This window comes from Amphiura filiformis, chromosome 10, assembly GCF_039555335.1.
Source record: "Amphiura filiformis chromosome 10, Afil_fr2py, whole genome shotgun sequence".
Classification (NCBI taxonomy): Eukaryota; Metazoa; Echinodermata; class Ophiuroidea; order Amphilepidida; family Amphiuridae; genus Amphiura; species Amphiura filiformis.
This window is the reverse complement of record NC_092637.1, coordinates 53,396,522-53,408,402: the sequence shown is the minus strand read 5'-3', so window position 1 is coordinate 53,408,402 and position 11,881 is coordinate 53,396,522. Positions and strand designations below refer to the sequence as shown.

General features: G+C 38.5%; 1 pseudogene; it reads left to right on the top strand.

Annotated features, from left to right (window-relative positions):
* The first annotated feature begins 2,084 nt into the window (after positions 1-2,084).
* LOC140161966 (ficolin-1 pseudogene) lies at positions 2,085-11,361 on the top strand (annotated as a pseudogene).
* Positions 11,362-11,881: the final 520 nt, after the last annotated feature.

Below are 11,881 nucleotides of genomic sequence, written 5' to 3'. Positions count from 1 at the left end.
AACAACATAGTAAAACATAACATAATTAATACAATACAGCAAAATGTGAGATGCAGATTTGTACAATGATAATATAAATTAAAAACTAATTTACATGACATCACCATATACAGTGATAACAACATTTTACAAAAATATTATTTCAAGGCAGGTTTTACAAATGCAGCATTCTTAAGTTGGAAAATACTCATGTTATCAAAGTTATTACAAATACTAACAGGAAGATTATTCCAAAGTTTAACTGCTCTCATTTGGAAAGTGCGCTTACCAGCATTATTATTCCAAGATGGTTCATGTAATAAATTAAAAGTTTGACATGTAAACCAGCCGCCAATCTGTATAATGCTGCAGACCATGTCACTACAACCTCAGTCAGATTTTTGGTTTATTGGTGCTAATACTCGAACACCGTGAGCCAAATACACAATAAATGAAATTGTAAACAAATGTACGAGAACATGTAAAAATTCAGATTAAAAATGCATGTTATCAAAAACAACTGCTTTAATTGCGTAATACAGGGTGTCCCAAAAAAGCCCCTCATTGCGCCCTCTTTTTCTCCTATTTCTGAATAACACCACATCGCTTAGAAATACAGGAAGACATTTCATTAATATGATCAAAGCAAGCCATGGTAGGACCAAATGTAACACCTAGGTAATTTTACAGGGTGTCCCCCCAAAAAAAAAAAAAAAAAAGCCCCTCATTGCGCCCTCTTTTTCTCCTATTTCTGAAAAGTTGATCAAATATATTTTGATATGTAAAGAAACCTTGAGTCGTTAGCTTTAACAAACCAAAACAATTATATCAATCGGCTCACAACTTTTGAAGATATGCTCTTTTAAAGAAATGCACCCGTTTTTCACTCTGTCCACGGAGAAGGTTTCGGTACTTCAAAAATTGAAAAGAGTAGACATACCATGCATGAATATAAAACATTCCTCAATGATAACTTTATAAAATAACTTTATTTATGGAATGGGCTTTACCGGTAGGTTTATGGGCAATAGATTTTGTTAATAGTGTCATTAATTTGTAGGTAAAATGGATGCCGAATGGAACTCCTTTTGCTTTACTTGCAATTACTTATTTTTTCTTGGTTATTTGTGCCTTTTTGTTTTATTATGTTTCTTACTTTCTTACTTTGTTGTTTCTAGCTTTCTTTCTTTTATTTACAACATAAGTCATTTCTCTTTTAGGATAAAAGGTAGCCCTAAAAGGCTGTTCGGTTTGTCTTTAGTTCTTCTGAAGTGAGTTTACTGTGCTGCTCTGCCCTCTACCTGGTTGCCTCCTTGGCGAATACATGTTTCAGCCCTGGTCCTCATTGCATCAATTGCGTTTCGTACCATCCTTGTGCGCCGGATACTTGCGAATGCATTCAGTAATAAGTTTGCGAAGATCTTGGATTTTGCCACAAAGGAAAAAAATCAAGTGGTGTGAGGTCTGGTGATCGTGCAGGCCAATCCACAGCATGAGCCATCCCAACCACTCTGTTTACTATCCGTGGACAGAGTGAAAAACGGGTACTTTTATTCAAAAGGGCATATCTTCAAAAGTTGTGAGCCGATTGAAAGAATTGTTTTGGTTTGTTACTCACTCACTCACTCACTCACTCACTCACTCACTCACTCACTCACTCACACCCCCACTCATTCACTCACTCACTCACCCACTCACTCACTCACTCACACTCACTCACTCACTCACTCACTCACTCACTCACTCACTCACTCACTCACACACCCACTCACTCACTCACTCACTCACTCACTCACTCACTCACCCCACTCACTACAGCTCACTACCTCACTCACTCCCCAAACACGCCCAACTCACCCTCTCTCTCACTCGCCCCCTCTCTAACACATTAAATAAAGAAAAATAACCAAATACTACATACATGCACTATTAAGCAAGAAAAACAAAACTGAGGCTGAGTGCCACCAAGAGATGCTATAAACGAAGCAATTTCAATCAAACTTTTGTAGCTTCCTGATTCCACAGCTTAACCATATAAGGGATTGGACTGTTGGCGTACCTCTGGGTTCGCACCCTGGGAATGGAGAGGAGGTTGGCGTTGCGCAATGCTCTTCCATTCTCTCCACGCAAACCTGGCAACCAGCTGCGGAATTCAGGAGTCTCCAAAAGTGTCTTTGCAAACTGTAGGCATATTTGATCACGTCGAGACCCGAATTGAAGTAACTAGCATTGATCTAAAGCATCCTGGTAAGAAACATAGTTATTATATCCCAGCATGATTTTTTGCACGCTCTCTTTTGAATACGTTCGAGAGCTGAATGGTGATGCTCAGTGAGCCCTGGATGCCATGTTGGAACGGCATATTCAACATTAACAAGAGGCCTAAGTAAACCAAAGCGCTTGAGAGTGGTAAGCATGAATAAACGCCCACTGGCACGTTTAACAACATTTGATATGTGCACATCCCATTTAAGATCATTCATGATCTGAACCCCAAGAATCTTGACACAACTCGTTGACTGCAGAACCTCCCCAGACAACCATTTGGTGGATGTTTAGCGAAAGAAACATCCATATACATACATTTTTTAGGATTTAAATGTCATTATGTTGGTGGTAGCCCATTCGTCAACATCATCCAAGTCTTCTTGAATGGTAGATGTCTTGTTGACAAAAGTATTTTCAACTAATGTCAAATCATCAACGTATTTGAGCACCATTTTATTTTCTTCCGTGGTTAGAGCAGCATCATTTGCTTGACCAACAAAAGTAGCTGGACCCGTCAAAGTGCCCTGAGGCACACCTCCAGAAAGCTTAAGCCAAGAGGAAAGAGCATTCTGATATTTGACACACTGAGATCGTTGAGATAGGAAACTACAGATCCACGGGATAATAGAAGGTCTAGCACCCATTTGGATTAACTTTGGAATGGCCACATTGTGATCTACACGATCGAATGTGACATTAAGCATCAGAAAATATCGTGCTACTCAAAGCTCATAGCATCTTGGTTTAGTGATCTATACGCGTTTCACACCCGAGAGGGTCCCCTGTTCGATTCTCAGCTACGCGTCAATCTAAATTTAAAGTAGTTTGTTTCATTCTTCATGTAAGAGGAACTATAAATATAATTTTTCAGTTCTATTATTTAACTCGTGTGCAATCTGAATTTTTTTCTTTCTGAGTGCTTCTCTGTTACAAACATCCTCCCTCTTGATTCATTTATTTTATTTTAAAGATCCTAAATTCGGTAAAAATGGGTCACTTTTAAACAAAATCGGCTTTTGTTACAATTTAAGCGGTACGCAGATGAAAAATTATATTGTTAATACCCTGGGTCACATGCCATTCAAGCGTAGTGTAGAGAGAATACATCCTGATGCATTCCCAGGTGGTTTAATAAAGATAGAAGGCTTTAGCTGTCTATGTACAATTCTTTATCACCCATCTGACTTTAGGCGCTATATTTATATAAACTGACTGCCCTTGCTGATAAATTACGCATCAGAATGTATTAAAAAATGTACGATTTTATACTATGAAATTGGTTAATTTTTAAAACCTGATTATTTAGCATTTTTGTAACGTTTACACAAGCCAATTTACACTTGAATGGAATCAGCCAAATTCGCTGTGTTTGTAGGTCAACAGAGCAATTTTGACACAAAATCATAATTATGACTTTGAGTCCCTCATAGAACTCCATGTTAAACACCCAAAATAGCAAGTGGAGCTTCTTTCACTTTACCCTGATATTTTTGTTTAAAATGCACTGTTGCACAGATCCATCCCGGCAGTTATTGCTAATATTATTTCAGTATTTTGGGAAAAGAATACAAAAATTCAAATCGTACATTATGACTTCAAGGGATCGGATAGCAACGTTTGCACAGTATTTTTTGTGGAACATGAGAGTGCATCATACATATCGAATTGCATTCTGAATACGAGGAATGTCCTTCTGATATCAAATAATTTTGATTTTTTGAAATTCGCGATATAATAAACATTTTATGGCAAATTATTAAAATTGATAACTCTTGATATTTAACAGTCCTCGAAGTAAACTTTCTGAATCTAATGATATGTACTTAAAGAGTATGTAGCTGGGATGAAAAGCAGATGATCAATTGAAAATTTTACCTTTTGATTTGAAGATATACATTTTTCCCCAAAACACGTGAAATTTTAGACATTAAATTTTCAAATGATAGACGGCTTTTCTTCCCAGTGTTACGAGTCGTACTGACTCAAGGCCAAAATCACCTTTTACCCGAACTCACACGAATGCACAACACAGATACACTGTTTGATTAAGCTAACAAAATCTAAGTCTTTAATTGAAAGCAAGTTTTAATTGGTACAATATATGACAACAAATGCACATACACAATAATAAAATATAATCACTCTTTAACTATTTAGTACTTAGCCAGCATTCTTCTTCTTGATGATCATAAAGAGTTATTTCAATGTTCTGGACGGTTGATGTATATCCTTATTCTCTTGCCATGCGAAAATCAGCGAAGTCCTTTGTACACATGCATTGATAAATATCCTTGTGAATAAAATCCTCACACAAAGGGTTCAAAAAGCCAAATCTGTGTCGCTCATAGTTTCAAGTCGTATGCAGACTTGTTCCGTCAGAAAGAAATGACTTTTATTAATATAACTAATACTTAGGAGTTTCTTTCTAAAATGTGTGGGGCTAGAAGTTGTAACATGCCTAGAAAGTATAAAACAATAAAGCTGATTATGCATATGGATTGTTTTCCTCCATGTCGCCAGCCAAGGTGCGTTCCGTATAATGTGTCCCTGTTCGCTATACATGCACGCATAATAATGGATTATAGGTACTTTTCATTAGCAGGTATCATGCCCTAATTATAAAGTATAAAACATCACAACGCAGGTTTTACATTTTTCCAACAGGTCTTTGAGATGATGTCTCCAATATTGTTCACAGATACGTTACCATATTTCTAATGGATAGCAATCTGTCAAAATAACTGGCTATGTGAATGTTCTCATATGTGATGGATCATGCAGGCTCCATAGTTATATTACGAGGGGGTATCCAAAAGTTTTTGACATCACCTAGAAGGGAAGGAGCTATATCGATGCAATTTTGTCAGTGTAATCACTGGTCCTTATGTACATTATGGTCCAAAAATGGTCTCATAAGTATGTTTACTTTTTTTACAGGTGCCGCTAGATGGGCAGTAGGCGCATAACCTGTAAAATGGTGAAAATTGACGCACACAGCATGATTTAAGTTCCTGCCTTTGACGGTTAGGCCTACAATGCTCAGAAAATCTATAATGAAATGAAAGCTATCTACGGTGATGATTGCCCATCATATGGCACTGTTGCTTTTTGAAAAAGGAATTTCCAAACTGGCCACATGTCCCTCACAGATGAGCCAAGAAGTGGACGTCCATCACTTTCGGATGATGCGGCCTTGGTGAAGAAACTCAAGAAAGTGGAGGATCTTATCATAAAAAGGTTATGCACCTACTGCCCATCTAGCACCACTTGTAAAAAAAGTAAACATACTTATGAGACCATTTTTGGACCATAATATACATAAGGACCAGTAATTACACTGACAAAATTTCATTGATATAGCTCCTTCCCTTCTGGGTGATATCAAAAACTTTTGGATACCCCCTCGTACATATGTGGTACATAACACAATGGTTTCAAAGTAAAAAAAATCAGACTGTGTATACTTTCAGTCATCTGGGATTTGATCAATTAGTAGATAATTAAATCTGGTCAACCAGAAAAACTCACTTTTTGGTCAGATGGAATCACCGACGTTTCGGCCAAAACCTTTGGCCTTCAGCTGGGTGGATGATTTAGGGTCATCCGAGGTCAATCGATGAGGAAGTTGCTTGATGACCCGATCAAGCACTCTCTCAGTATTTTCGTAAACCAACACATACTGATCAATATTTGCAGTTCAGCTCTAATCATCCATTGGTCCAGAAACTCGGTGTAGTGAATACTCTTTATCACAGGGCTGATACCATCATCACAACAGACTCTGATAAGATCACTGAGCACCAACACTTGCGCCACGCCTTGAAAACGTGTGGTTACAAAGACTGGGCAATTGACAAGGCCCTAAAGCGTGGTGAGAAAGACGCTAAACCAACCAGCGAACCCGCCGCGTCTTCTGGTACCAAGACTTTTGTAACTATTCCCTACCATGGGGATGTTTCAGAGAAATTAAAGAGGATCTACCGCGATCACGGCATCACTACATACTTCAAGCCAACCAATACCCTGCGGCAGTCGCTAGTACACCCAAATGACAAGCAGCCCAAGGGCCGTATAAGTGGTGTTGTGTATGGTGTCCAGTGCGCTGAAGATCAGGTGTGCCAAGAACGTTACATTGGTGAAACCGGCCAACCACTGCAGAGTCGCATGTCCCAACATAGACGCGCCAGTTCAAGTGGCAACAATTCAGCTGTCTACAAACACCTTGAGGGCAGTGGTCACAGTTTTGACATTGACGACGTTGTCATTTTGGACCGTGAACCCCGTTGGTTTGAACGGGGGGTCAAAGAAGCAGTGTGGGTACGAGCCGAACAACCGTCCCTCAACCCGTCCCTCAATCTGTCACATGGTTGGGATCGGGTCATCAAGCAACTTCCTCATCGATTGACCTCGGATGACCCTAAATCATCCACCCAGCTGAAGGCCAAAGGTTTTGGCCGAAACGTCGGTGATTCCATCTGACCAAAAAGTGAGTTTTCTGGTTGACCAGATTTAATTATCTACTAATTTAAAAAAAATCAGGTCTATTAATGGCAAAAAATCCTGACGTTATGTTCATGTCGTCACAGATACGTTACCTAAATTCTACTCCCCTCGGAAAAAACGCTGTGATAAATGAAGCCAAATACCATACCAGACTTTAGTACATTGGGTGATGACTGATCGAGTATGTGTATTACCCCTAACACCAGTAAAAACCACAAAATACCACGATGAAAAATTCATAACATGCATGTATCCCAGGGTCTGCGATGACGCAATCACCCGAAGTGTGATATGCTCACGGAATTGCTGGCCGGGCAGCAATAACCCGAGCAGCTACCGGTCCGCGGTCGTTCGCTTGGCATGCGAGGGTCAAAGGTTCGAATCCGGGGGTGCCAAGTCAAAATTCTTCTTCTTCTTGAAAAATTCGGATCTTCTCTGACTTACGCTACCAAAAAGCATGGGTCAGTGTTAGGGTTAAAAAGATGTATTTTTCCAGATTAGAGTGTCCATTACCCCTAACACCAGTAAAAACCACAAAATACCACGATGAAAAATTCATAACATGCATGCATCCCAGGGTCTGCGATGACGCAATCACCCGAAGTGTGATATGCTCACGGAATTGCTGGCCGGGCAGCAATAACCCGAGCAGCTACCGGTCCGCGGTCGTTCGCTTGGCATGCGAGGGGTCAAAGGTTCGAATCCAGGGGGTGCCAAGTCAAAATTCTTCTTCTTCTTGAAAAATTCGGATCTTCTCTGACTTCCGATACCAAAAGCATGGGTCAGTGTTAGGGTTAATATTTTTCCAGATTAAAGTGTCCATTACCCTAACACCAGTAAAAACCACAAAATACCACGATGAAAAATTCATAACATGCATGCATCCCAGGGTCTGCGATGACGCAATCACCCGAAGTGTGATATGCTCACGGAATTGCTGGCCGGGCAGCAATAACCCGAGCAGCTACCGGTCCGCGGTCGTTCGCTTGGCATGCGAGGGGTCAAAGGTTCGAATCCCGGGGGTGCCAAGTCAAAAATTCTTCTTCTTCTTGAAAAATTCGGATCTTCTCTGACTTCCGATACCAAAAAGCATGGGTCAGTGTTAGGGTTAAGTCGGTAAGTTTTTACACTTGCACGATTAAGACAAAAGTGTGAAAGGGCTTCACAGATACGTTACCACAGATACGTTACCCCAATGAAAAATCACCCATGCATTGTTTTGTGCTCTGAAACTATTAAAGTTTACGATTCTGAATGATTTTCATGAATTCTTCGTGGTTGGAATTTTGCAATTCCCGAGACCAAACTTGAACGCTTTATCGGAGAATGTGCCTCCTTGCGCTGCTTTCTCCAAACTTAGCTCCTTGCGCTGCTTTCGCCAAACTTAACTCCTTGCGCTGCTTTCGCCAAACTTGGTGCTATTTCCACCTTTCACACTATATCTTCAGGAAGCAGGACTGCGATGCAGTTGTCCCCACTTAGTTTGACAGCTGTGTTGTATCAAAAACCATAGATCATCATATTTGGACAATCTATGCATGAACCAGACTTCAGCGATTCGACAGAAGAATATATATTCCTTTCTTGGAAGAAGTACGTTCTTTGACGTATTCTAGATCTTCTCCGACAACACTGGTAGGTAGTAGTGCATTGACTACTTAAATTAATTCTGGTTCGTAATTTCCTTTCTTTGAAGGAATTGGACTGTAAGCATATTAGCTAGCTAGCCCATATCAACACTATCAACTGTGAATAGTTGTGTTTACATTTTCTTATATACCAAGCAGTGGGAGATCCCAAATATTAATAGCCAAATGTGATCTTGGGAATTCCCAAACCTTAATTATAACATTTAACCTTTCTCATTACATCACTTCCTCAGGGGAATTCCGTGACATCATTTTCACTTTACAATCTCAGGGGACTTTCCAATTGTGCAACACACTGAAAAGGTGAAGTCCCAGCTATCCATTCAATTTGCTGAGAAGGGAATCCCTAAAATGTCTAATGACATAGATTTTAATTGTAAACAAAGATAATCAAATTAAATTACTCAGGACACATCACACCAGTTACATATAATACATAAAGTATGCACATATCATTAGATTTATAAAGTTTATTTCGAGAACTGGTAAATGTCAAAAATATTAATCAGAATGTATTAAGGCTGCAGGTTCATATGCCTATTAACGTTTTTCACGAATTTCCATTTAATTTTATTTTAAGAAGAAGATTGGTATAGAAACATTGTCGTAGGGGAGGAGGGAGGAAGAGGAGAGGAGGGGATATGGAGAATGAAAGAGGGCCTGGAGGAAGAGAGAATGAGGAAGAAATAAAAAAAAATGAAGATAGATAGATAAATAAGTAAATAAATAAATAAATAAATAAATAAATAAATAAATAAATAAATAAATAAATAAATAAATAAAAGGATAAGGACAAATTTGAATGAGAGGGAGAGACAGAAAAATAAATAAAGAGGGGAAGGGGAGGTAGAGAAGGAGAACGAGAGACACATAACAGCACTAAGCAGCCATTCAGTGATGTCAAATCCTTCAAGCGTTACGTAATTAAAACGCGCAGTCAGATGCATTTCACTCCTGCCAAACACAAGTCAACCAATTTCAAAAACTGGACGTTGAAGGTACACTTTCATGAATACTGATTGGCAACATTTTTCAATATGTTAGCCCTCAAATCGGACACAACAGATGAATAGATGCTGCATTCCGTTGATGCATTCTCTCTACACCATGATGCGTGAGTTCAAGTTTCTTGTTAAGTCGTGGAATGGGGATATACCCAATATTTTTACACCCCACCACCAAAGTGTCCCGATACCAGATGCTAACATTGCATGGTCTATCATGATCATTTAGATTACCCCACACACGTTGATATACTAGTGGAAAGTTTGGACATAAGTTTGCGCCTTCCAGTGACAAACTTATCGATCGGATGGGCGTTGAAAGTGAGTGTTCGAAAAATGTACATTTCTTCGAACTTACGAATCTGACACAGAAAATTTAGCATTTGTACGAATGCAACATTTTCATAATTTAATACCAGTATTATACAGGATATGTTTGATATCACTGTGTGTGTAAATACTTTGCAGTAGTTTTCAGTTTTGGCTTTAAATGACGAAAATTTACTTATTATATAAAATACTTTTACGTCATGTTTTCAGTCGATTTTGATGGCACTCGCTTAAAAATATGTGTAAATGGTTGTTGCCATGGCAACTGGGACAAATGTGATTAAATACCCTTAAATTGAAGTGACTCTTATATCAATAATAGATAATAAAAACTATGACGAAAAGGTGTATCTATTTGGCCAAAAATTGCAAAATTGTTAAAAGTGTAAAAATCGTGCATTTTATGCTGACCTTTGATATTCAAGAGGTTGTAGGTAAATACGCTTTGGTTGATTCAAAAAATGATATTTAATTAAACATTTTTATACTTTTTAAATGAGATATCTTACACTTCTAAACTTTAACCATGAATTTTGTTTTGATAAAAACAAGGACAATTATATCACAGTAATGCATTTACACCCAAATATTAACTATTAATCTTCCAGCATAGACTCTTCTCAGTAAATATGATGTTTACATGCAATGTACGTCTCATGTTATAGCTATTTAAATAATTTAAAAAATGGTGAACTGGTAAAAAAATATCAGAAAAACAGCATTTTCCACTAAATTTAAGAAATTACAGCTGGGTAAAATGAAAAGATCATAGTGTATAGATATATTTTAAACTTTGTTTAGAAACTATGTCTTAATGTTGCAAGCAAATCTTAACTAAAGCAGATGTGGGTTTCCTACAATCATAATGTCATGCTCTGCTCAACATCACTAGTTTCTCCATTGACTTACTCCATCTCTTAACTTGTTTTCCATTTTGCTGCAGCTATTCTTCTGCGAGATTGCTTTGATCTGGTTCCTTACGGAGATTTATATCCATCTGGCATCTACACAATCACTCCTGCTGATGGTTCGTTATTTAATGTTTACTGCGATATGGATGGTGATGGAGGGTGGACTGTATTCCAGCGGCGATTTGACGGATCGGTAAACTTCTATCGCAACTGGACTGACTACGAGAATGGTTTTGGTGATGTGGGTGGTGAGTACTGGGCAGGTCTCAGGCTCATCCATCTACTGACAGCAGGAAATCCCTCAATCTTACGTGTAGAGTTAGAAGCATTTGATGGTGACAAAGCTTACGCTGAATATCCGTCATTTAGTGTGGGTGACTCGTCATCTAATTATGTCCTAACTATTGTGTCATACAGTGGCAATGCTGGTGATTCATTGGCTTATCATAATAACAGGGTATTCTCTACGTATGATAGGGACCAGGATAGCTCTAGTGGTAATAACTGTGCTCAACTGAGACAAGGTGCCTGGTGGTATGGCAACTGTGAACTTTCCAACCTGAATGGCCAATACCTTGGTCCTGCAGGAACCAATGATCGTTCAGGAATGACTTGGGTGCGCTGGAAATCAAGTTGGCAATCCCATAAGACCTCTGTAATGAAGGTCAGGCGGGTTCAATAGATAAAACCAATCAATTCATTTCTAAAATAAGATTTAAGATCATATAAATGGACATTTTCCATATTTGGTATTATCTTTTCCATTTCAGGATTCATAATTTATCCTACAGTTTATACAGAAATCAGCAACTAACATTTCGTATAAACAAAGTCACTGTTGTAATGGTGACTTAAATATTTGTGCACATTTAGATATACCAATTATATACCCCAGGCACCATGTTCGCTGTTAAATTGTACCAATGTTTAAATTGACTACTCAGTGCCAGAAGTGGGTAAGTGCAATACCTGCCATATGTAGCTCCCATGTGTTAATGAGTACAATATATTATGTGTAAATTGTCAAATTTTCACAGGACAGCTATTGCACTTACCCATTTCTGGCACCGAGAATGCAGTCGAAATATGAAAATTAAAATGAAAGTAAAATGTACAATTCTGCATAATTATGTAAATATATTTGTGTTTATAGTGTGGATGGTGTTGGTGGGTATGTGATTGATTGGTTCCGCTGTGTGGTAAAATTAATATGGGTGCGGTGTAAGTAATCTATTCA